General features: G+C 41.5%; 1 long non-coding RNA gene and 1 pseudogene across 1 annotated transcript; one reads left to right on the top strand and one right to left on the bottom strand.

The window, feature by feature from the left end:
• Positions 1 to 939: 939 nt before the first annotated feature.
• On the bottom strand, positions 940 to 14062 carry LOC118998721 (uncharacterized). Its single transcript, XR_005068932.1, has 3 exons — positions 13964 to 14062; positions 1371 to 2912; positions 940 to 1155 (listed from the first exon to the last, which is right to left on the bottom strand). It is a non-coding gene; the product is annotated as an uncharacterized LOC118998721 (long non-coding RNA).
• A 5516-nt stretch (positions 14063 to 19578) lies between these two features.
• LOC118998860 (prefoldin subunit 5-like) lies at positions 19579 to 23152 on the top strand (annotated as a pseudogene).
• Positions 23153 to 27535: the final 4383 nt, after the last annotated feature.

Raw genomic sequence — 27535 nt, 5'->3', positions numbered from 1 at the left:
TTGTATTAAATTCATGTGGTTATCTTACTCACCTATTAGTCAATCCTTGAAGACTCAAAATGTGTTATCCTGATTCTGTTTATGGGTAATAACTTCTGGGTAAATATTTGTGAATTGTATTACATTGAACCAAAAATAATATAATTTTTAGCTGATAACTTCGGAGTCCTGTGTCAAATTCTCTTCTCATGCTTCATTTCAAAGCTTGTCAAACCTAGTGCCGTTGTCACTAAAAGCTCACCCATGATGGGTTTCTTGGCAGAAAGAAGTTGAAAAATAGGCTGGATAAACTGTTTTTATTGGTTCTAGTCCATTCACTGGGTTCTCTTAGAGAAAGTGGGTGTGGAACAGGAAGCCTGGGGCAGAACAGAACATTACAGCATTATTTAATAAAAGAAACAACTTTTTAAAAATCTTAAAATTTTTTTATTATAAAGTGATACATACATTTTATTAAAAGTTTAATATTCCATAAACATTTAATGCTGAATGTGAAAAGTCCTTCACAACCCCACGCCCCCCAAGAAACAGCTTTTCTCAATCCAAAGCACCTGCATGGTCCCTTTACCTTCATTACAATGCCAACTGATTGCTAACTGTAGATATCCAAACGGTCAGTATACAAATAACAAGTAGAAACACCAAGAGATTCCTCAATCAGACACTACAAACATTCAGGTTCTATGTACCTACTACAGATTTCATTCTAAGATATCTACAGATATCTTTCTAAGCACACCAACTTTAGTTGCAAGTTGAGAGGGGTCCATTGAATTTGGATCCATTTGGGGTCCATAGATCCATGGAAAAGTAATTCTAGTTTGAAATCTTGACAGAGTTCTTATGATCTATGACCCACTCATCACTTCTCTACCAAAAATGCAACTAAAAACAAGTAAAATTTTTTTTCTTTTTTTCTTTTAACAAGTAAAAATTTTTGTTTGTATGTGTGTGCATGTAGATTAGACTTTCATCCTGTACCTTAATTTAAAGTTTAAAAAGTTAGGGTTGTGTGCAACAAAGAAGAATTTGGTATTGCTTTCTATTTGGGAAACCAAATGACTATATATGTATCAGGAAATCACATACTTGTTCAATTTATTTTCAGGACACTTATATAGTGTTTATACCCAGGTACACTCAGTACTCAAGTAACTTTTAAAAAAAAATTAAAAAATTTATTTATATTTAGAGGGGAAGGGAAGGAGAGAGGGAGAGAAATATCAATGTATTGGTTGCCTACCATGTGTCCCTTGCTGGGAACTGGCCTGCAACCCAGGCATGTGCCCCGACTGGGAATCAAACCCCAATCATCTGGTTCACAGGCCTGTGCTCAATCCACTGAACTACACCATCCAGGGCTCAAGTACCTTTTAAAAGTACTTTAGAAACATTGTTAATTCTCATAATAACCCTATGGAGTTGGTACTTTTACTTAATTTTATAGATGGGGATACTAGACACTGAAAGATTAAAGTAATTTGTGGCCTTCTCAGAGTGCCACAAAGTTTAAAGTCTAACTCAGGTTAGACTTTAGCCACCAATGCCTATGTTAATTCCCTTCATGTGCTTCATCTTAACCTTTGTTAAACCCATTGCCCTTGTCACCAGAAGCTCACTTTTAATGGGCTTCTAGGCAGATAGCTCAGGTACACTGTCTTTTCTGCAATGTCCAGACGTTCTGTTTCTTTTAGTCCTGGGTATGAAGCCTGAGAGGCACCCATCAGCAGCCTGGGGGGAGGCCTTTTCCTGTACTTGGGCCTCGAGTTCCACCTCTGATATAGCCATTTCCCGGTCAGCAGCTCTTGTGAGATGTGGCTATTTGGCAAAGGTGAAGTGTCTTTGCCTTCTGTTGGTTTGAGGCAACAAACTCTGTCTAGAGTGGTTTATACAGGGAATAGTCTTTATTTTAGAGGAAATAGCCATGGCGGTTGAGTTCCCTTTTCATCCAGTTATGAAGTTCTGAGAAGTCAGATGTATGATCAGATTCTAAGAAAACTTTAAATGCTAGGTCATTTAAGATTTTTATCAGCAGATGGCACTGCTCTCTTTCCTCAACAAATACAGTCTCTCCAAGAAAACACTCGCTGTTTCTTTGTTGCTATTGAGTTCCTTAGGCTTGTTTAGCCAGATATGTTTTTTCTGAGTTCCCTTTTGTAGCGATTTAGTCTACAGTATCTGTGTATGCGGTTTAATTTATTTATACCCTCTCTCCACAAAGGATTTGAAATTGCTTACAACATACAGTATATGAGGAAAAGGAGAATAGAACTTGCAATAAAGACTATATAATTTGATTCTGGGTTGTGGATAGCTGGAGGAAAAAATACACACCCATATACCCAACTCCCCTGCAAATAAATGCCATGTGAGACCTGTGGTGAGTGCTCTTGTGCCTTGTTTACTTCTAAAAAAATCTCCAGGGCGTACAGCAGGTCAAGTGCTCAATATGAATGAGTGAATGAATGGGTGCATTAATGAGTTGCGAGCAGGATTCCCCCTGACAATCTCAAGCGGGCCACTTGATCCGAACTGGGCTCAGGTCACGCTGGAAAATGTCCTTGGCAGGACCGTCACGGGGTGCAGCCTGAAGGAGATACAATCTGGCACAGCCATGGCTTGTCCCAGTTTTTAGTGTGCTGCTACTGTGTCCCCTTTGCTCCAGGAATAGACTTACCTTATAAAGCAGCGACAGGTTGGAAGCAGTCTCTCTTCTCCAGTGACTGCTTTTCCTCCCTTGGCTCTGTTTATCCGAGCTGCTGCTCTCCGGGTGGGATCTTTTTTCCACCGGGGACAGGCGTCCAGCCTTGTTTATTTCTCCCTTGTCTGAGTGTCTGTGTTCCCCGGGGAGAGGTCTGCCAGACTCTTAATGGGGCTGTTTTGCCAGAGCAGCAGAGCTTATGTGGAATAGTCTGTAAGAAGAGAATGACATTAATGAAAAAAATTTATTTTTCTCCACTTCATATATCTCTGGGGGATAATATCTTAGGGCAAGCTTATTTTTTTTAAAGTAATATGTGGAAAGTCAAACTGCCTTTTCCCCTACTGTCACTGTTTCTATTATCTTGAACTAAAATAAACAAAATATTGTATTTCCTTTACCCAAAGTTTTAAAAAAAAAACATGAAATGCTCAGCTTTTTCTTGTGTCTGGCAAACATTTGTTGTTTTGGCAGAAAGTAATGACGCTAGGATTTGGTTACTCTGCCCAAAGAGAGATGGTCTGCGCCCGCGGCCGTGGTGCGTCTCTCTTTCTGAGCGGCTGGGATCTGAGAAGTGCGGCGGAGCTCCACGGGTGCTCCTGAGCCAAGAATCCCACAGAAAAGCTTGCCAATCAGTTTGGTAATACTTCACGCACAAAATTTGCCTTTCAGGCATATAGATGATTATGTAATGTCCATAAAGGCGCTACCCAAATCTAAGATTTCAGCAGTGTTGGTAGAGTTTAACTTTGGGTGAAGTTGTGGCAGGCAGATTCATGACCCCAAAATGGTAGCCCTGGCACCTGCGTATATGATGCGTTACACAGGGGAACCAAAGCTGCAGGTGGAGTTAAGGTTGTTTGCTAATTAACGAACTTTAAAATAGGGAGATTATTTTGGATTCTGTGGGTGGGCCCAGAATTTTAGAGCCTGGCCTGTTTGCTTGCAGTGTTCATGTCCTCCTCCTTGTTCAAGGGTGATCTGATCATCGGATTTACAGTCCTTTTTCTCCTCTTGTTCCTCCTCCTCCTTTAAAAATATGTCATAAACATTCTTAGCTCAGAATGGTCGCAGGCTTGCTGAAGAGACCTGGAGTCTCTGTAGTTTGCCAAATGATCCCGGCTTTTCCCACTCTCATAATCAGGTCCTACATGTTTCTAGGCTAAACCCAAAGTCATTCTTTCTTTCTTCAAATCGCTTTTCCTTGACTGAGCCCATAATGGCAGGTTTTGGGGTCCGTTTTGTTTATTTCTGTAGCTCTGGTTCCTAGAACACTGCCTGGTGCAGTAAGACACTCAATAAATATTTGTTAAATATTCAACATAGTCTGTTTCCCATCTCTTTTCTTTCTGAATTTATTATCTGCAGTATACACTTGGGCATTTTACACTACGTTTTTATTCAGCCTTTGCTTGCCCCCTGTACAGACTGGGTCAAGTTTATTAACTTTTACTCTGTGACCCATGTCCTCATCTGTAAAATGGAGGTAACAGTGCCTTACTCAGAGAGGGCTGGAAGGAGTAAATTAACAGCTGTAACACTTAAAACAATGGTTGGCACATGATAAGAGCTAATTAATAATCTTTATTCATATATATGAAGTCAGTTAAGGCTCCCCATGGATCTGTGCGTTCAACATTTTTATCCCCTTTCCAAGGTAGGACACTTAGCTTTAGGAAATTTAGGACATTTGGAAAGAAAATGATGTTTTGAGCATTTATTATATATTAGGTGTCTTAAAATACATTATCTCATTTATTCTTCTTGAAAATCTGCCCAGTAGGTTTGACAAATTTATTGTATTCAGAAACAGAATTCCTGATCTTTACCCCCAACGTGTTCATCCCTTAGCTTCCCTGTTTTAGGAGATAATATCTCCCATCATCCTTAATTCCACCCTCTCTCCCACATCCAACATATCAGAACATCCTCTTTTTAAAAATGTATTGAGGTAACATTGGCTAGTAACGTTACATAAATTTCAGGTGCATGTTATAACTCGATATCTATATACTCTACTGCACGCTCACAACCTGAAGTCTGGTTTCCTTCTGTTACCGTGCATTTGACTCCCTTTACCCAACTTACTCTCCTCCCACCCCCACCCCTTCCTGCTGGTAACCACCATTCTGTTGTCCATATGTGACTTTGCTTTTGTTTGTTTTGTTACCTCATTTGTTACTTTTTTGTTTTTTATTCCACATGGGAGTGAAATCATTTGGTTTTTGTCCTTTCCAACACTGCATTTAGCACAATACCCTCAAGATCCATTCATGTTGTTGCAAATGGCAATATTTCATCTTGTTGTGGCTGAGTAGTAGTCCATTGTACATACACCACATTTTCTTTATCCATGCACCCACTGGTGGACACTTAGGTTGTTTCCTTGTCCTGGCTGTGGTAAATGATGCTGTAGTGAACATGGGGGCACATACATCTTTACAAACCAGTGTTTCCATATTTTGGGGGTAAATATCCAGAAGAGAAGTTGCTGGATCTCATGGTAGTTCTACTCTTACTTTTTAAAGAAACTTTCATACTAGGGTATCCTCTTGTCTTGTGTAAAGGAGGAAAAAGGATTCCTCAACCCTTTTTGGGTCCTCGGCTGGGTCTCTAAACTGACAAAGACAGATTAATAGGAGAATAACATACAAATTTATATAATATACACTTTACATGACATAGAAGCCTTTATAAGGAAACAAAGACCCAAAGGAACAGTTACACTGAAGCATTTTTATACTGGGTTTGATGAAGAATGAAGAGTCATGGAAAAGTGTGAGGACAAAAAGGGGGATGAGCCAAGGTCACTGACCTGGGGAAGCTTAGCCGGCCTCTGGCGTGGGTTCCTCGAGGCACGCCTGTGTCACAGACCGGATGTCTCTTTCCCTGGGCAGAGGGACGGCACTTCCCCCATGCTTGGGGGAAGGTCAGAGAAACTTTCTGCACCTGCCTTTTTCTCAGATTCTTTCATCTTAAAATATTCTGTATGCCAACGTGCCTTATTTTGGGGTCGCGTGTCCTGAACCCTGTCACTTGTCTTCCAAAATATATCCAACTATGACCTTTGTTATTATGCCTTTTCCTGGTGCCAGCTGTCCAACCCCTTGTGTAGACTATTGAAATTGCCCCCAAGTTGATTCCTCTCCAAATAGCAGCTGGGATGATCTTTTTATACACAAATTATGAATTAAATTATGTCACTCTGCTGTTTCAAAGCCTCCATGAACTTGCAAACTCGTTGCCTACAAGATCCTCCGTGATGTGACCCCTGCATCTGGGCGTGACCTGCTACCGCCCTTCTATAAGCTCTCCGTGCTCTCCTTCCACGCGCTGGTGCCTTTGCACTTGCCATCCCACCTGGAACACTCGTCCCAGATCCTCCGAGGGTTGATTTCTTCTCGTCAGCTGTGTCTCCAAGTTCAGCATCACCTCCACAGGGATGCTGTCCATGGACACCCCATCTGAAGTAGCATTCCTCCATCACGCTTATTGTATCTTTTTGTCTCAACACACTGATCAGTTATCAGCATTATAAGATTAACCATTGTAATGATGTATCATTGCCAGGAGCGAGAGCAGGACCTTGATTGTCTTGTTCATTCCCGTGTCATCAGGCACTATTTTCTGACACATAGTATATAGATGGCCAATAATCATTTAATTGGAAGAATTAATAAATGAATGAATGGATGCTCGGGTCCATCACACAGGTTACCTCTTAGAAAGGGAGATCTTATTTCATTACCCCCAGTTGTTGAGGGACTCCAGAGACAGCCCATCACACTGGCCAGTCACACACCCAGTTAGTGGCAGAGTTGGAATAAAGTCTCACTGGTCTCCTGATGTTCAGGTTCAGATCTGTAATGCTTCTCCTTGTGTTTGTGTGATGGGATCCCTGTGCTGTTTATCCATGATATGCATTTTGAGAGGTAATAAGAGTTATGTAAAATGAGACCATGTTATGGATGCTTCTTCTTTCGCTTTCTTTCTCTAGTTGGACTCATTTGCAACATTTCAAAGCTCTCACCGTAGGAGGCAGTGATAAGCTCTTATCCGTCATTTGGCTTTTTAATAGTTTGTTTGCATAGAATAGTTTGGATATTGTATTCAAGTCTTGAGACACCCCATGAGGGCAGGCATTCGGTTGGTTTGATCCACCTTTATATTCCCCGGTGCCTGGAACAGCCCCAGACTCTCAGTGCTTTCACATCACCGAGACTGTCTTACTCCAGCTACTCGTCTGCCATGGACTAGCCAGGGATGGTGTGTATCCATCGTAGCCACGAGATAGGTAATATTTACTCACATATTTTAGTATCAGAGGCTGTAACTCAGTACATGCTTGCTTAATCACCACGGCAGGGGAAATTAACTCAGCAAATTATCTACTGGGTTTTAAGCTTCAACCCACAGGGAACACATGTCACGTCTCATGTTTCATTAGCCAGAGTCAGGCACATGCCTAACTTACAAGGGGGCATTCTGGGTGCATGCCAGAATTCATGTCTGGACGACAGAATAGGAATATTTGTGAACAGCTTTACTGTCTACTTCAAATTCCTGACATTCTATCGAGTACTCACTCCAAGCCACCCAGCTGCTATTCTCAGTGCTTAATCTGGACATTCTTTATCCTTATAATAACCCCAGATGACACTATTAGCTGTTTACAGACAAGGAACCTAAGGCACAGAGAATTTAAGCAGTTTGCCCAAGGTCATTAAAAAACGGCAGAGTCGGAATCTGAGCCCAAGTCGTCTGGCTCCAGAGTCAGTGCTCCTAACCTCCAGGCTACCACTGCCTCGGCGCATGGTTCCCATTGACTGAGTATTCAGAAGACTCTGAGGCCTCCGAAAACAGAAACTCCATCTTGTGTTTTTTATGTTTCAGCTTTGCACTCTGCAGTAGGAACTGAAAAGTAACTATGATGAATTGAACTGAATACATTAGAACCTAGATAACCCACTGCTGAAAGCTAGGGCTCTTTTATCCTCTGACAGTAAAGCTGATAAGGGAAATCTGAATCAAAACTCTGAAACCAAGACTCAAGCGTAAGGTAAAGATGCAGTTAACAAAATATTGGGAGAAAAGAAATAAGGGGTATCCCCTTGCCTTTTGAGAGTAGTATTTTAGTATAAGTAAAAGTAAGTCAGTTCCAGTTGACAATATAAATATGGATAAAAATGATAAACATATGGATGATAACATATTACTCTTAGAGGTTTAGTCAAAGAAGTTAAGGACATTTTCAGATAAAGCCTTAGTCATCTGAGGCAATTACAAAAAGAGCATTCTTCTCGCTCCCAAAATGCGCCGGACTGAGCGCACCATGGGGCTGGCTCAGTACTGCGTCACTGAGGGTCTTAACTGTCAAAGGTCATTACTTACAACAGATATCTTTTGGGTACACACCACGTTTCAGCCTTGTGCCAAACACTCTAAATGGATTATCTCATTTAATCTTATTAATTCTATAGGGAAGGTGATATTATCTTTTTTTATGGATGAAGGATTGCCACAGAGAAAGGATGAATACTCGATCAAGGTCCCGTATTCAGAAAATGCCTGAGCCGGAATGTAGACTTAGGCATTTTTTTACCTCGGAGCCAGCGTTCCAAGCCTACTACGCACATAGGAACAACTGGCTTCCTGCAGATTTGGGGCAATTCTTTCAAAGTTTTTAGGCTTCGCAACAGGGATGCCATAGTTACCTCAACATGCAGATAGCATGGCTCCTGCACATTGGCTGTCAGGAGTGGGGTGAAGTGATAAATGCCTTCCTCATTCTCAAACAGCACATCTCTGTATTCAATGTTATTGTCCTTCAAAACTGAGTCTGGTGTCATTGCTATTGCTGATGAGGTTCAAGGACGGGTTTGGCCGAAAATACCCCGGTGGGAGCAGCATCCTTTTCACAGCGCCAAGCCTTGAAAGCTTTCTTCCTGTTAGTTTTTCTTGGCCCTGAGGCAATGAAGTTTCAAGCCTAACACTGAACCAGTCTAAGGAGTCTCCAATATCATGAGACAGAGCCCAATTCTCCGAAGTGCTAATTCCTTTTGGAATGTGTGGGTGGGCCATTCATGAGGGCTATATTAATAGATTACAAAAATAGCTCATCTACTCAGACTTCCGTAGGGACTGGCATGCTCAAGGAGACAATAATGGAAAAAAAACCCACCTGGTTGAGACTGCAATGAGTTTGTTAATTACGACAGTGGAAGGATTTGCAAAATGCTAAATGTAAAAATAGCTTTTATTTTGGTTGAAACATATGTACAGCGTGACACAGGTAATTGCTAATGTGATTTAATCAGAGGGAAAGTCACTCAAGATATACCTCCTTATATTCATGGGCCGCTTCATCAGTTGACCCAAACCTTCGGGTGTGCCATTGGTCCTTGTTCAGATTCTCTCTGGCATACTCTTGGAAAGGGTAATTCATCAAGTTGCAATTTGAGTGAATTAATTTATTACTTGCTTTTCTCTCTTTGTTGGAGACTGTTAGAATTAGAGCTTGATTTGCAGAGAAAGTTCGGGCTTGAAAAGACCATGGAAGTAGAAAAATACAACACAATTTAGCTCTTTTGGGGCCTTACTTCCACTATCTCCAAACTTTACCCCAAGTACATGAGGTGTGCATTCAGTTCTTCTCTCTTCATTTTTCCCCTGGTTCATGTTTTTTTTTTTTCCTCTCTTCTATACTGGGCAATTCTATCGAACAGATGTTAGATTTTATATGGAGCATTCTACCAGTGTTTTGATTTACCAGGTACTATAAATATATAAATGAATAAAAAAATGGTAACTGCTTTTAAGTACCTCATAATTTAGAGGGGAAGGCAAGCAAATAAAAAAGAAGAAAAATATTTAAAACTGATAAGCAGATAAGTATAATGAAATGTGAAAACAGATATAATAAACAGGATATGATGGAAACCAGAAGAACTAATATATTCTGTTAGGGGAAATGAATGAGAAAAGGTTCACCAAGGAAGTAATTTTTGATCTTGGCCTTGAAGGAGAAAGAATAGGTTCTAGACAGAAAAAGGAGCAAGTGGACTCCAAAAGGAGGGAGTAGCATGTGCTCGACTAACTTTCTACAAGATGTCTAAGCCCACATGAGTGGGACCAAGTAGAGCCCTGTGTGAGTGGAGGCCACATAGCTCCTTCCGTCTTTAGCTATCTTTCACAATTTGTTCAAAGTAGGATCCTATCTGGACTCACACATGGCATTTGATTGTCATCCCTCTCTTTTGTTAACTTTTTTAATGGACAAATTTCAAGCATAACAAATTAGAACAACAAGTACAATGAATTGCCTAACGCCCATCACCACTTTTGGTAATTATAAGCATCTAGCTGATCATGTTTTACCTATGTTCCACCTAAGTTTCCCCTGAAAGATCATTTTAAAGCAATTCTCGTATTCCCATGAAGAGGATGTTGTTATGCTTTATGTTGTCCCAAAGGTTTCTTAAGCTCTTCTCATTTTAAAAAAATTCCTTTTTCTTTTTTCTGCTGTGCTTGGATGTTTTTTTCTACCTTGTCTTCCTAGTCACTGATTCAATCCTCTGCTTCATCTAACCTACTGTTTATTCCTTCCAGTGTATTATTTATCTCAGATATTGCATTCTTTATTTCTGACTGGTCCTTTTTTATGGTTTCTGTGTCTTTTCCCATGCTGTTGAGTATCCTCATAATCATTACTCAAAACACCATATCTGGCAAATGGCTTGCCTCCATTTATTTTAGTTCTTCTAATGGGGAATTCTTTAATTTGGGGCCTGTTTCTTTGTCTTCCCATTTTGGCTGCTTCTATGTATTAGGTAGATCTGCAAAGACTGTGGTGCCGACCTAGGCCATATGCTGCCTGTGACTGCACCTGGGCAACCTGTTTGGAGCTATCAGTGGTCCACAACTTGTGGCTCCTTCTGCTGGTCTGGGTGTGTGCAGAAAGAACCACACTGCACACCAACACTGGCTTTAATAGGCACTGGGACAGGGGGAGGGTCATCTAGAATCTCAGGGCTTCCGGACATCCACCTTTGCTGTTAGGCTGAATCAGTAATTTAGCTGCTAGCTGTACTCAGAAGCCTGGTTTAAGCTCTACAAGGTGGGGCAAGAGTGACTCCTGCAGGTGGAACTCTTGCTTCTCCCCACCCGCCTCCCCTGTCCTGGATGATCCCACTTGGAGGGGAGGGCTCTGCCTGAGAAAGATGGCTTCTGCAGGATGGGGAATGACTCAGGACAGGGATCCCGGCAGCTGTTTCTTCGGTTCTCTCCCCAGAGTCACCAACCCCAGACTCTCCTCAAGCATCTCTAGTCCACTCTGCCCTTTCTCTGCTGGAGCCCAGGGTAAATGGCTGCAAATGAAATTTTGTGCATTGGCCCTTTAAGAGACTCTCTGTGTCTCTAGATGTCTCTCTGTGGTGGACAGAAAAAAATGTCTTTTTATGTTGGTTGTGTTTGCATTAGGATCCAGATGATGTCCACATATTGGTTTGTCTCTTAAATCCCTTTTAATCAATAAAAAATCTTTCTTCCTTTTCACTTTTTTCTGTATCTTATTTGCTGGAGGAGTCATGACACTTGGCCTGGAGAATTTCCCACATTCTGGACCCACCCAATTGTGACTCTGGAATCCTTTAACATGTTCCTTTATCCCCTATCTTTCCTGTAAACTGGGATGGTAATATGCGGTTAGTTGGCACGAATACTTACAGTTGATGCTGTGTACTTCCTATTACATCCCATCAGTAGTCATGTACCATCCTGTGCCTCTTTATTTGTTTTGGTCAGGCAGGCCTGTGGGTTGTTGTAGGTCTTAGATCCTTTTAAAAAATTTTTTTGGGAGAGAGATGGGTGGGCATGGGCAGGGGGGTCATAGAGAGGGGGAGAGAGAGAAAGAAAGAAAGAGAGAGAGAGAAACATTGGTTTGTTGTTCCATTTATGTATACATTCATTGGCTGATGCTTGTGTGCACCCTGACTGGGGGTCAAACCCACAACCTTGGCATTTTGGGATGACACTCTAACCAACTGAGCTGCCTAGCCAGGGCTCTCAGATCCCTTTTTAAACCAAAAATATCACCCCTCCCTCCCGCCCTCTTTTTATATGGTTTGAGATGGCCCAATTTTTTGGTAAACTTTCTTCTGGATTTTCTCATTGTTTCTTCCTGCTGCTATTTTACTTGAGGATGCATTAAAAAATTAAAGTATAATTAACATGCAACATCATATTAGTTTCAGGTGTATGACATAACGATTAAATATTTGTGTACATTGTGAAACGATCATCTCAGTAAGTCTAGTTATCTATTCCCATACAAAGTTACAAATTTTTTTGTGTTCAGAATTTTTAAGATTTGTTTCCTTAGCAACTTTCAGATTTGCAATATATTGTTATTGATTAGAGTCACTGTGCTGTACGTTACATTCTCATGACTGACGGACTTTGTATCTGGAAGTTGAGCATACACATTTTAATCAGATGTTATCATAACCAAGCCTTCCCTTGTTTGGTATCACTTCTTAAAAGAGAAACTGCTAGCTTTGTAAATTAAACAAACAAACAATCCAACTTCCCACTGAATATGTCTAGGCCATGTGGTAAATGAAGGGATCAGAGCGATTCGAATAATAATCTCTCTCTCTTTACTTTCTAAACAGGAAACAACTGACATCATGAAAGTCAGGTTTCCTCGTGCCCTCATCAATACTTTAGAATTTTCTTGAACAAGGCAGGTAATTGCATCAGTAAATGCTTGTGCTGAGGTTTGTTACAACTCTCAATCCCCAGTACCTTTTAATCTTCTTAAAAACATGTTTCTGGATTTGGTTTGTAAGCATTTTGTGGAGGAATTTTACATCTGTATTCACAAGAGATATTGGTCTGTAGTTTTATTTTTTGTGGTGTCTTTGTCTGTTTTTTTGTATCAGGATAATATGGGAAGTATTTTCTCCTTCTCTACTTTCTGAAAGAGTTTTGAAGGATTTGTGTTAATTCTTTAAATATTACATAAATTCAACAGTGAAGCTATACCTGTGGTGTGTATGTAGTTCTATGCCTTTCTTTGTGGGAAGTTCTTTTGATTACCAATTCAGTCTTTTAGAGTTCTTTTCATTCATATATATATATATATATATATATATATATATATATAATCCTCAATCTAGGACATTTTCTTTTTTTTAAAGATCTTATTTATTTATTTTTAGAGAGAGAGGGAGGAAAGGAGAAAGAGCAGGAGAGAAACATGTGAGAGATCTATCAGTTACCTCTTACTCGCCCCCCCCCCCCAACTGCTGTGGACCTGCGCCAAACCCAGGCATGTGCCCTGACCGTGAATCCAACCTATAACCTTCCAGTTCGCAGGCCAGTGCTCAATCCACTAAATCACACCAGCCAGGGCTGGGACTTTTTTTAAAAATTGCTTTTAGAGAGAGAAGAAGGGAGAGGTAGAGAAACATCAACATGAGAGAGAAATAGCAATTGGCTGCCTTCTTGTACATGCCCCAACTCAAACCCACAACCCAGGTATGTGCCCTGATCAGAAATTGAACCTGTGATATTTTCTGTCAATGGGACAATGCTCCAACCAACTGAGCCACACCTGCCAGGGCTTCATATTGTTGTTATAAATCTCTTTATATCTTCAATTTATTTCTCTTGAGTTAGTTTTGGTAATTTAGGTCTTTTTAGGAGTATGTCCATTTTACCTAGGCAGTCTAATGTGTTGACAATCAACTGTTCATAGTATTCCCTTGATCTCTTTTATTTCTGTAAGGTTGGTAGTAATGTCTCCTCTTTCAATCCTAATTTTTGTAATTTGAGTCTTGGAGTCTCCTTTTTTGTTGTCAGTCTTGTTAAAGGATTATCAATTATGCTGATCATCTCAAAGAACAAACTTGGTTCTGTTGATTTTCTTTATTGTTTTTCTGTTCACCATTTTATTAATTTCTGCTCTACTCTTTATGTGGGAGCAATGAAGCTCCAACTATTATTATTGAGTTTATTTCTACCTTCAATTCTTGCATTTTTGCAATCCGCATTTTTGGATTCTGTTCTCACGTACATATGTGTTTATAATTGTTATGACTTCTTGATGGGTTGACCCTTTATCATTATCACACAAAATACAATTTATATATTAGGTGCCTATTGACACAAATCTATAATTATTGCTTTACGTAGTTGTTTTTTAAATTACATGAAAAGAGTTACAAGCAAAAAATACATCTAACTGTCTTTTATTTTTACCTGCAGTTACATTACCAGCGCTCCTATTTCTTCATGTGGATGCAGATCACTAGTGCCCTTTCACTGCAGCCTGAAGAGCTCCATTTCGTACTTCTTGCAGATTCTTTGGGATATAGATAGTGAATTATAAGGAATGTCCTCAACAAAATGCACAGGTAAGTTACATATTTACATAAACATACTGTCTTCCCCCAAATCAGGACTCTGCAGATGCTCTTTGGAAAAAGAAAAAAGCCCATCTGGTTCTTCCTAATCAAGTAAACACATTTCCTGAAATACAGTCATAAGCAGAGTTAAGTTTCAATATCTGAAAATTATAATGTTGCTTTGTAATTATTATATGTTTGTATATACACATGTATACATTTATTTCAAACTGAAAGAGATTATAACCAGTTCATTGCACCTGTTAGGAAACCACAGCCAAAAGAAGTTACATAATGTGACTGAGGTTACACTGCTAGCTAACATGGAGGCCAGCATAGAAACCAGATTTTCTGACTGCTGGTTCATAGTGTTTCCCCAGCATTCCACATTTCTGTCAAGACACTGACTGTGATGCCCGGGTTTGGTCACAGTGTACTTCATGATTAGGGCACAAATCACGAGTTGGTCTGTAAGAATGGAACTGGAATAACTGACCCAGGCTGATTAGGTTTCGGTCTGCCTGAGGGCTCTCTGCTAGGATGTGTAAGTGCCTTGCAAGTCAGGAACCTGACTTTCATATGATTTTAATCCTGATTTTTGCACATTAATTTGAGGTAATTTTTTAGGCTTTTTTAGTCTGAGGTTCTCTTTTATGTTACTGAACAATCCCTTTTTGATGTCAATCAAGCCTTTGATAGACACTGTAGGTAGGCAAGTCATGAGCATGCATAAGGAATGAGAGCCACCCGGGCAAAATGGGTCAGTTCAGTAATTAGGAAATTTGGAGTGGGCCTGCGAACCAGACGATCGAGGTTCGATTCCCAGTCAGGGCACATGCCTGGGTTGCAGGCCAGGTCCCAGCAGGGGATGCACGAGAAGCAACCATACATTGATGTTCCTCTTCCTCTCTCCTTCCCTTCCCCTCTAAAGATAAATAAATAAATATTTAAAAAAGAAAGAAAATTTGGAATTTTTGAGGGTTGTGTGATATTTCTTATCTACTAGTCATGTTTGTAGAGTCCTTCTCCTTAAACATTGTCTCATAGTGAAGATACAAAAGTCCATCTCATCATAACATTTTTCTATCTTGTGTTTTTAGTCCCACGGCATGTTAGTTTTATGGTATATGTGTGTTTTCTACCTCGCGTGTCATAAATTAAGAGCAAAGGCTTCATCTTGAATCTCTGGTCTGCCACCTACCAGTGTTACCAGATGAGTGACACTGAGCAGGTCTGCAGAGGGCCAGTGTAGTGTGTGGGTTCTTGACTTCGTGCAGGAGGAATTCCCAGCATGAGTCCAGGTGGCTATCAGAGTACATTTATTAGCGCTGGGACAGTAAAACAAGAGAGGGCTTACCAGAGAAGAAGCAACAGGATGGCCTAGGCTGGGCTGCCTTAGCTCCTTGGGAGGTCAGAGAAAAGGGGGCCTTGGAAACTGATTCAGGGGATTACCTGGGACAAACTGCCCACTTCCAGCAGTGGTGTCCAACCTTCTGGCGTCTCCGGGCCACACTGGAAGAAGAATTGTCTTGGGCCACACGTTAAATACACAAACACTAGTGAAGATTGATGAGCAAAAAAGATGTTTTGAGTAAATTTACGATTTTGTGTGGGACCACATTCACAGCCATCCTGGGCCACATGCAGCCTGCGGGCCACAGGTTGGACACCCTGCTGGAGTTTAGGAGGCAAGTGCCTGGGCAGAAAGAACTGGGGGAAGAGGAGGGGAAAGGGGATAGCTCCACTGCGGTGTGCGTGTGCTGGCTCCTTTGTCTTGAGGCTGTTCTCTCTCCTTGCAGGCATGAACCTTAGGGGACCTCTCAGGGGAGGGTTTCAGCAGAATATTCACCAGTTCTCCAGGTGCCCTTTTGAGGGTCGCGGTCTCCTCTGATTGGTCAGTGGCAGGGCAGGGGAGTTGGTTCTGGTTTTGCTGCTTCTCTGGGCCTGAAGCTGAAATACAACTGAGGCCTAGATGTTATCTCTAGGGGTCATGAATCTTTTTTTCTGGCTGTAAGTTGCTCTGCCACTGTGTCCAGCTGTGTGTCTCAGTTTCTCTATTCAACTTGCCAAGAAGTTTTCCTAGTTCCTTATTATCCTGTCTCACTAGCAGTGGAACCCTGGGCAGGCCACTTAACCCTCTGAGTTTTAGGTTCCTTGAAAAGTGGGAGTAGTTCTGACATACGGGGTTGTTTGAAGACTCTGTAAGATAATTCCTAGAAAGCACTTAAAAGAACATGTAATCAGTGCTCGATAAGTGTTGGCTTTTATCATATTCTGTGTGACAGTATTTGAACATTTAATTTCTTCTTCTTTCCCATATTCACACTGGAGTCTCTACAAGGATCAGAATCCTTATGAGTCCTTTGAAAAGGAAGGATGGGCAGGTGGGCTGCCCTCTCTGACTTATAGTCTGGGAAAGTGCGAGGCTGTGCAGTGCCCACCAGAGGCAGGACCAGTTATCTGAGCAGCTGGTGGCCTTATGCCTGTGTATGGTTGTCCAGCTGTGTAGGACGACCCCCAGACTGCCTTCGTGCTTGATGGGTCACTAGAAGGATGTACAGGTGTCAGAAACAGTTTGTGACAGTGGGAGACTACAGATCAAATTCAGTAAAGGGGACTACGCACAGGATGAAATCCAGGAGGAACCAGGTATCCAGGTGTCCTCTCCCAGTGGAGAAGCATGGATGTGCTTAATTTTCCCAGCAAAGTGTTACATGTGCAAAGTGTTACCAACGAGAGAAGCTCACCTGAACTTAGTGTCCAGAGTTTTTATTGGGGGTCAGTCATGTTGGTGTGTAGGACCTACATGCACGACCTCAGGGACTCAGACTCCAGTCCCCTTCCCTGTCTCTACTCTCACCCCCTGAAAAACAGGTGTTTACCACACATTACACTATCAGACAAATTTATCTGACCAAACTGGTAGAGCATGGCCCCAGGCGTCAGGCATATGACAACACTTTTATCAGACAGAACCCGAGGCTCAGAGGTTATCTCCCAGGATCAGGCCAAGGGCCAGTCTAAAGATAGGCCTTTCTCTGGAATCCAGGTCTGAGCAATCCCAACCGGTGGGATTAACCCTTTCTTGCACACCTACGTAGCCATTTAACTTCACAGATTGAGAAAGGTGTACCTGGCAAGTGAGCCAGCATAGTTTCTTTTTTCCCCCTCCATACAGATAACATGGTTCTTAAGATTTTTCCCAATGCCCAAATTTGACTGGGAGAATAGTAGCTGGTGCAAACCAATTTAGCTCCAAACAAACAGTTACGGGATTATTTAGTACACACCGTTCTCAGAAGCAAAGAAAGTCAGGTCAAATATTAGAAAGTGTTATAACTTAGAGTTTTTATAATATTGACTGGGAGGGAGAACCTAGGAGGTCATTTGCAAATAATTCCAAGTTCCCCAGCCCTAGTATGTAATGACAGAAAAAGTTACCATTTGTTTTATTGTTTAAAAGGTTTTATTTACTTGCTTTTTTTTAGAGAGAGGAGTAGGGAGGGAGAGAGAGAGGGAGAGGAACGTCAATGTGTGAGAGATACATGATTGCCTCTAGCATACCCACAACTGGGGACCTGGCCTGCAACCCAGGCAGGTGCCCTGACTGGGAATCGAACTTGCGACCTTCCAGTTTGCTCAATCCACTGAGCCACACCAGCCAGGGCTAAAGCTATCATTTATATTATTGGGGCAGTACAAGTCCTGGGTCAATAATGATTTCATACAATTATATTTTTAAAAGGTGATTTATCAAAGGTACAAATAGTGTGATGTAATTGTATTATGAGTTTTTAACGTCAGCAAGTCATAGGAAAACCTCTGTCATGTATCCTGATTTGGAGTTACAAAGTTGTTTTCATATAGATATTCTTAGTTATCATTACCTATGCTAGAAGTTGTCTGGGTACAAATGGTTTTTTCCCCTTTGATAAATAATCCTAAAAACACAAATTCAATGCTATATGAAGCAATGCATAATCCTAATTTGTTTCTAACCCTAATAAGCTAAGAATTCATTTACAAAATCAAATTAAAATCACAATATTTAAAGTTTAAGACATAAAGTTAGAAAATCATAAACAAATTAGTTCTATGGGACGATTATAATATAATCTATCTATTTACTTATCTGCCTACCTACCTACCTATCTGTGCTTTGTGCTAAAATGGAAACTTGGCTCTTGAATTTCTTAAAGGTGCCTCTGATGTAAATGCAATTTTTTTCCAGCGAACACCTTGGCTAAAATACATTCTTAGCAGGAGACTGAGTTCAGCTATGTCCCTTTATAGAGCTTTATTTTCTTCCTCAGGCACTGACAGCATATTCCTTGGACTAAGTGACCTGGCCCTGTTCACTGATGACAACTGGAGCTTTCTAGTCAGAAAACTCTTTACTCCAGGGATGTGCAAATTAGCCTTGCTTAGCTCTTAGGTGGTCCTCTCATGCCTCACAAATATGCTGTGGTGTGGTTTTTACAAAAGGATTTTGACTGACTGAGAGAGAGAAATCACCTTCCTTACTTTAACTCTTCACCCTTTTAATTCGAGCCCACATTGAATGAAATGTTTTCAGTTTTGTTCTGTCTACTTTGGTTACTCTGCAGCCGTAGGCTTTGCACCTGAGGTTGTGACTGTTGGATGAACCAACAGGAGAGATGGGGGCAGTGAAAAGTGATGGGTCGTGGATCATTTTGGCACTACCACTATTCATAGTTACTCTGTTACCCATCATGACCCCCCACCTCCATGTGACAGTCCCAGTGTCATCATTTACCACCTCCCTTACCGGGATGAAGGCCTCATAGAGCGCATACAAACAAATGCCTTTTTAAAAGTTAGGTTGCTGTAACAGTCTTCACATTAGGTATTGTCCGTAATGCCCTCCCCACCCCGCCTCTCTGTTTAATTCTTTCATGATAAATTTTCAGAGAAGAATGTGCACATCTTTGTTTATGACTCTGAGATTCCAGGACTGTCAAAGGAGATACTCTTTAAAAAATTAGCCACACAACTGTCTTTATCATAGTATACAGATGATTCTTAGAATTAAAATAAATAAAAATAAAAATTATATACTTATAATCTGTTACAAACAAGACAGCAAGCCCCAAATGAAGTCACCTAAGCTCCACATTGCTTAACTGAGATTTAAGGACGATTCCAGCTTTCTCAGAAATGGGACCCTAAGCCAGTCAGTCAGGAATTGCCTTGGTACCGGTCCAAAGTCCATGTGCCTGATGCCTGAAAAGGCCAAAACTCAAAACATCAGAGTTGGGGAAAGGAAAGGTCTACTGGTTGAGAAGGTGCCAGCTGGAAGATGGGAGCTTTGGTGGGGTCTCAAATCCATTTCACCAGAGTCCAGGCTTCCTTTATGTCAAAGCAAGGGGCAATGGGCGGGGGGGTGTTTGTAAAACTCAAGCTGAAGCAGAATTCCTCTAATGATTGGAAGCTGTTAGCCTGAAGGCCATGGGACCAGAGCAGTCTGAACAAGATGGAGTCAGACAGAGAGCCAGCATGGGACTCTGCAACCACCCGGTAAGCACTTGGCTGCCTGATAGACCCTGGCTGTCCCTTACGGGAAAGCAGCCTTGCAATAACCGATCTATTTCTTCTTTGGCTACTATAACATCCTTGTCCCCACCCTGTAAAAGGCTTTCATTTTGCAGAGCTCCGTAGTGCTCCTTTCTGTCTGCTAGATTGGATGCTGCTTGATTCAAATCAATATTTGCTCAGATAAACTCACGCTTTTTAATACGCCCCAGTTTGTCTCTCAAGTCTCACCATCCAAAGCGAACCACAGTTAACCACAGTTAACACAAGAAAATTTGGTGTACAGCACTCCAAACTGTGCTCTGTGCTTTGACACAGATGGAGTCACAGCACACGCACTGTTTTATAATCTCTTTCTTTTACATTTTGATTGTCTTTTTTCCATTGCCATAGCCTCTTTATATGCCCTTCCCTCCGCGTGCACCACACCGTTGTCCATGTCTCCACGAGTCCTTTTACTTTTTTGCTTGATCCCTCTGTGCCCTAAACTCCCCACCCCCCGTAGCTGTCTTCCTGCTCCCCATCTATGAGTCTGTCTGTATTTTCCTTGTTAGTTCAGTTTGCTCATTGGTTTCCACATATGAGTGAAATCATCTGGTATTTGTGTTTTCTCTGACTGGCTTATTCCACTTAGCATAATGTTCTTATTTTTGCTTTACAGCATAACACGGGCATTTCCATACCAATGAATACAGATAGAAATTTACATGACTGCTTTGTATGAATGCCATTGTAGTGTATTTCAGAAAGGTATTCTGTCTTGAATGACAAAACTAACCAAATTTAATGATTGCAGCAGCTAAAAAGAAGTCTGGCTCTACTTTCTTCCAAATAATGGCATTCGCATAATTTGACTGAAAGTCTGACATAATTAATCCAGATGCTTGATTACTGTTTGGATTCAACTTGTTTTCATAAGAAAGACTTCTGTCTCTCCCCAACAGAATCCCACCTCTGACTACTAGTAGATCTGTGTTCTCAAACCGCTTCTGTAAAATCGGCTTTAGACAGACTGTCTTGCCTTCTAATTCTAGTTCCACCACTTACTAGTTTTGTGAAGTTAACTCTCCGAACTTCAGTTTCCTCATTGTAAAATGGGGTTAGTAATAACCACCTCATAGACTTGTTGTTTTATTATATGTGATGGTATGTACTATGTTTTATAAATTGTAAGTATTATTCAAATTATTGTAAATACTTTTTCCTCCCCCCAAAACTCCTAATAAAAATTTTGACTCAGAAATATTTACTATTTATTTGCATTCAGTCTTTACTTAAAGCATATTTTTCACTAAATCAATACTAAATAGACTTGGAATCACAGCCAGTGAGACTAAACTTTTTTTTTCTTTGAAGACTTTATCTATTTATATTCTTTGGAGAGAGGGGAAGAGAGGAAGAAAGAGAGACAGAAACATTGATGTGAGAGAGAAACATCGATTGGTTGCCTCCCATACAGGGATCGAACTGCAACCTAGGTGTGTGCCCTGACCCACAGTCAAACCCACAGCTTTTTGGTGCCCAAGATGACACTCCAACCAACTCAGCCAGGTGAGAAGGGATATATTTGAAAAATTTTAGAGGGGAAGGGAAGGAAACATCAGTCAGTTGTCCCTCACTTGCTCTCAACTGGGGACCTGGTCCACAACCCAGGGATATGCCCTGACGGGGAATCAAACTGGTGACCTTTGATTCACAGGCTGGCACTCAATCCTCAGCACTCAAGCCACTGAGCCACACCGGCCAGGGCAAGGAGAGGGATATATTTTAACAAACAAAACCTGTTACTATTTATTTAGCAATTTTATAGTGTAGATAGTATCTTGGGTTCTGTTGCTGAGCACATTTTTAGTAAGGACTAAAACAAATAGAGGAGAAAATAGGAAACCTGCAAGAAGAAGAGGGAAAGTTACCAGGAAAAATAAAATGAAGGAATGCAGTTTAAACTTGACCTAAGCTTTGGGGAATTTCTTACCCCACAAAACATAAGCAGCTTGTATTTGTCTTCAGTCAACTCAATTTTTTTTTTCAGATTGATGGTTACCCAGAATTTTTGAGTCCACAAGACAGAGAAACCAACTAACACATTTGTATAGTCTATTCACCTCTTTTGAAAAAGAGTGTGAAAAATCAAAAGTTGTCAGGAAATTTTTGTCACCATTTCATCACACCAATGCTAACAACAAAAAAGGTATGTAATATACTTCTTAAAGTAATACAAGAAAAGGTACTTTTCTTTATGAGACAAAAAAGATAATGTACTTTTTTCCCTCCCCAGATCTGCTGAAGTATGATTAACAAATAAAAATTGCATATATTTAAGGTATACAGTGTGCTGTTTTAATATATATATATGTTGTGAAATGGTTACCACAACCAGGGTTATTAAGACTCCCATCATCTCACATAGTTGTGTGTGTGGTGAGAACACGTGAGACCTACTTTCTTTGCAAATTTCAGGTGTATGGTGTAATGTATGATCATTCACTGCAGTTACCATGCCAGGCATTTTGATTTCTAAGGTTTAATTATCTTATAACTGCAAGTTTGTTCCCTTTGACCGACATCTACCATTTTTCCACCCCTCTAAGCCCCTAGTAACTGTCATTCTACTCTGTTACTATAAATTTGCCTTTTTAAAGATTCCACATAGGTGAGATTATGCAGTATTTGTCTTTCTGTGCTTGGCTTATTTCACTTAACATAATATCTTTCAGGCTCATCCACGTTGTGTCAAATGGCAGGATTCCTTCTTTTTTAAGGCTGAACAATATTGCACTTTATGTGTGTACCTTTTTTTTTATCCATTCATCTGTTGCTGGACACTTAGGCTGTTCCCATGTCTTGGCTACTGTAAATAATGCCACTATGAATACGGGAGTGCAGATATCTCTTCGAGTGATTTTAGGGTCCTCCCTCCCAGCACGGCACAGTCAGCCAACATCCCTGCACTGATTCTCCTGCAGCTGGAAATGCTCAGGAACCAGCTGGATCAGGAAGTGGAGTTCTTCTTTGCATCCACTGCCCAGCTCATGGGGGTACAAACCAAGTATGTGGAAGCCAAGGACTGTCTAAACACGCCGAATAAGAGCAACAATGGGAAAGAATTACTCGTCCCACCGATGAGTTCTGTGTATGTCCCCGGGAAGCTACAAGATGTGGAACACATGCTCATCGATGTGGGAACTGGCTATTATGGAGAGAAGGCAGCTGAGGATGCCAAGGACTTCTTCAAAAGGAAAACGGACTTCCTCACAAAGCCAATGGAGAAAATCCAGCTGGCCCTGCAGGAGAAGCGCTGTGAAACAGACTGTCATGGAGATGGTGAGCCAGAAGATTCAGCACCTCACAGCCCTGGGGCAACTTGGGCTGCCAAGACCTAAGACCTTGTTTCAGAAATCTGGCAGAGGGGCCCTATCTTGGGGGCCTGGGGCTTTGTGGCGGAGGAGATTAGGGTTTTGTGTGTAATGCTGATAAATGTTCCAGGTGGGGGGAAAAGAAGAGTGCTTTTATTTCCTTTGCATATATACCCAGATGTGGGATTGCCGAATTATATGGTAGTTTTATTTGAATTTTTTGAGGGGCCTACACACTGGTTTCCAGAATGGCTGTACTTTCCCACCACCAGGCACATCCTTGCCAACATTTATTTCTTGACTTTATCATAACACGAAGTCATCCTAACAGATGTGATGCTTCACTGTGGTTTTGATCCGCAACTCCCTGATGACTAGAGACACCGAGAAGATCATGGTCTTTACATTGAGGATGAGTCGACCAATCCATTATCAGCAGCATGGTGCCAGGGCACAGTTTGCCATGAATCAGATATGTACAAAGGGAGGGAAGAAAGAAAAGGATGGAAAGAAATGAGGGAGGGAGGGAAGAATAGGGAAGAGAAGAAGAAAGAAAAAGAGAGAAAGATGAGTGTTCACTAAATACTGGTTTTTAAAAAATGAATTAGAATTTGGATTCCATTTAGTCGGTTCTTGTTTGATTTTAACAATCTTATTAACACCACAGACGTTAATAAAAAAACCTAGTGAGGAAGGGCAGGGGTGACCAAAAAGACTGTGCCCCTGGCTCGGGGAGAACTCCCGGCAGCCTTCCCTGTGGACCTTCTCACCAGCAAGGGAAGCCACGAGGTCCTGCCCTGATAATTGTGGTTATTAACAGTGTTCACTCAAAGGTATTTGTTGGGAATCTGTTTGTGCAAGAATGATGATACACACCTACATAAAAAGAATTTTAAAAATCACCTCCAGATTTTGTGTTTAGGGAGCTCCACAATGGATACAGGTGATTTTCTTGCTGTACTTAAGGGGCTAGAAATTCGATAGCTGGATGGGGAGGGTGAGGAGTCAGGGCTCTCGCCGCTCACCTGGCTCAGCCAGAGCTGCGCTGCTCTTGTTTCATATTTGGGGCTTGGCCTAAATGTTTCTAGTGAATTCGTTTTTAAAGCAAAGATGAATGGATTTAAAAAAAAGTGTGCAGTTCAACATTATACTGTTTCCTTTCATGGTCTTCTTTCACATACATGTATATGAAAGATACATGTACATAAAGGAACCCTTTAGGGCATGGATCCCCATATTTAGTAGTTGGTAAAAAGCAGAGAAAAGAGCGTGGACTTTGGACTGAGCTAAGTCCGGATGTGAAACCCTGCTCTCACCTTTCCTGGCTGTGTGACCCTCTGCAAGTCACTTAACCTTTGTGAGCCTCAGTTTTCTGATGTCTGCGATTATCTTCACAGGCTTGGTGTATTCCAGGACGCAAGGCAGGCAGGGCTGGGCACTCCGTAGGAAAGCAGTGAGATCTCAGCTGCAGTGCAGAGGAGAAGGGAAGAAGGAGGTCCAAGGTGGCTATGGCATAGAGGCCCTTCCGTTTCGGGCATCTACCCAGTGTGGCCAGACCACCGCGCTGAGCCCATTTCCTCCTCTCTAGACTCCACTCCAAGGCAGACTCACAGCCTCTTCAGTACTGAACAGGTACAAAGTGCGAGAGAATTGTGCAATGTCTGTATACTCACAGACGAGCACTTTTCCACACTGACCATCCCTGGCATGGCAAATGTTTGCTGTTTGTAGAAGTTGTTCGAATGAGTTGACTTATTAAATCCCTGGGTGCTCCCCAGGTCTCTTGTCACACTAATTAGGATATCTAACTGGTGTTGGTTGTCTTAAGTGCATATTTATCCTTGTCCACAAGCGTAATTATTTTTGGCCTTTTTCCCCTCCCAACATGTATAAGACAGAAACACATTAAAGAAGCCAATCACAGGAAGAAATTTTATGAAATTTGATATTCCTAGGAATTTTGCAAATTGTGTTAAAAGCAGTGAAGTTTTTCAAAAAACTTGTTGGGTGTTCATGGACATGGCTATTCATAGAATCACGCCTCTCCCCACCTGGTTTCTACTTTCATCTCCAAAGGCACTGTCTGGCCCTCTTACACAAGGACTTTTGAAAACACAAAACTGCCACTGTCACCAGGAGTCACACACAGCACATGTAAGAGGATAAAGCACACGCCCCCTCTCCAACATGCCAACAGTGACATGCTCGAGGTGCTTCCTGTTCTCCTCCAGGTCGCCTGCTCCCTGGGTTAGGGACTGCTGTATACAGATGACCCCTGTGGCTCACTGGACATTCTGTAATAGGCGGTCCTGGAGCAAGACATAGGCCGAAACCTGTGTGACCAACCACTTGACCAAGGCAGTCATTACCTAGGTCTTTAATGTGAATGACGGTGACATCATGCCTGGAGTGGCAGCATGAATCAACACTGGAGCATTCAAATACTGATAACTGTTAGTCCTGACTCTGGCAAAGGTGCTTATGCTCCAAATAACTGGATCATCTTAACAAAGGAAGCTCAAAATCACAAATAATTTATCATAAAAATTCTTAGTTTCATTATCCTTTTACCAGGATTCCTAATTAGGCCCAAATCTTCTGGAGAAAAAGAGGCTTTTCTCTGCAGCATGCTCATGTGCTTGTATGGGACACAGTTGACACTTTGAATTGCGCTTTTCAGGTTTAGATGAAAGAGGGTGATTATTAAATTCTAAATGAATGGTGCTAATGGGAGCAGAGGGACAGTGGTGAATGGTATGAGTAGCTAAAACTCCAGAATGAATTGGGAGTTCGTTAATGAATTATTAACCCCTTACTTTCAGGCACATTCTAGAACAGCACTATCCAATAGGACTTTCTGCAGTGATGAAGTTGTTCTATACATATCTAGTCAAATTATGTTTAATATACAGGGGCAATCAGTTACCTCTGGCCATTGAACACGAGATGTGCCTAGTGTTACTAACTGAATTTTAATTTAATTAAATTTAAATTTAAATAGCCACAGGTGGCTAGTGACTACCAAATGGATCACTGGAGCTCTAGAATCAGAAAGAAGACCTTCAAGGATTTAGTGGCACATTTGGAAAAATTGCCAGAAAGTGAAATAGACTAATCCAGAATGCAAACTAATAATTTAATGAAATGTGAACGGAACCACAGTTTGTGTGTGTGTATGACTTTTATTTGAAACCTAAAACATAGACATTCTCTAAAACCACTGAGGTGGGGGTGGAACTAAAAGAACAAGGCACTGATATGTGGCTCAGCCGTAGTGGACAATTTCTACTTAAGCTTGGCACTCTTCCCCAGGGAGACAGGATTTGAAAAATATCATCAAACCTCCCGCAGCTAAGAAAGCAGGCGCATTCTCTCTGTAGTGTCACTTCCGAGAGTGTTTCTCAGCGGACCAGCACTACTGAACACGCCATCAGATGCACATTGTGCTACGTGGCTGAAGGACTCCATGTGTCAGGTGCTGAAAAAGAGTGTAAACTGCCATGTGCACACTAGACAATGCACCGGCAGACACTTCTTCTGTCCGCTTTCTCTGCTCAGGCTCCCTTGTCACTGCTGCCACACACCTGCCAGCTTCTGGGTGTTGGCGCCCAGGAGACCAGACATTCCACTCACTGCAGAAACAGACCTCGAGTCATACTTCATTTCTCGGTGGAGCGCACAGATGAACCTAACGTTCTCCACACCATTGTTACAAATAAAAATTTAAAGCTATTTATTATAAAGAGAGGCAGGGACACTGACACTGCAGTTGTTTTGTCCCAAACTTTTAATGATCTCGCAAAAAAAGAGCAAGTGCAAGTTGGGTATTGAACGTGGATGAGATTAAGTTTGAGACAACTTAAACCTAGGTACGGCTTGTTGCTCAGGTAACACTGCTTCCACATGGAGAAGCCTGTGATCTCTCCCTCCTTTCCAGTAAACTGTCATCAGCAATGTGCTCTATGTTGCTAGTCCTCCTCTAAGCAGCTTGTTCCCTGGATGAGGTATTGCTGTACGCACAAGACACCTGGGGTTCACGTCCCAGAAATTCTGTAATAAGTGGTCTTGAAGCAAGAGATAGGCTGGAACCTGTTTGACCTCTGGGCCACATGTGCTATGTTCTACTTAATTCCAGCAGTAATCTAAAGCATAAAGTCTATCACATTTAGTACCTGTATTTGTGAAATGCCTACTATTAGAAGTGTCTTTGATGACTGGGGTCTTAAACACTATGCATCAGTAAAGGTTCTTAGCTTGCAAGTAGGAAAAAAACCCCAGCGAAACTGATTCTGCCTATCTTAGTGCCAAAGGGAATTCATTGGAAGGATTTTGAAATGTCTTAGTGAATCAAAGGGGAACAGAAGAGCCAGATAGGAGGATATCAGAAATCAGGGGCCTGTTCCAGGGCCTGTAGGGGACCTTCCAGGGTCCTACCAGCTTCAAAGACCCCTAGCTCTGCCTCTCAGGTCCACATGTCATGAGCCTAGGGTGAGACATTGATTGGACCAATTTGGGTC

This window comes from Sturnira hondurensis, unplaced genomic scaffold (genome assembly GCF_014824575.4).
Source record: "Sturnira hondurensis isolate 20B ecotype Veracruz unplaced genomic scaffold, ASM1482457v3 Scaffold0014384, whole genome shotgun sequence".
NCBI classification, from domain to species: domain Eukaryota; kingdom Metazoa; phylum Chordata; class Mammalia; order Chiroptera; family Phyllostomidae; genus Sturnira; species Sturnira hondurensis.
This window is presented reverse-complemented; position numbering and strand designations above follow the sequence as displayed.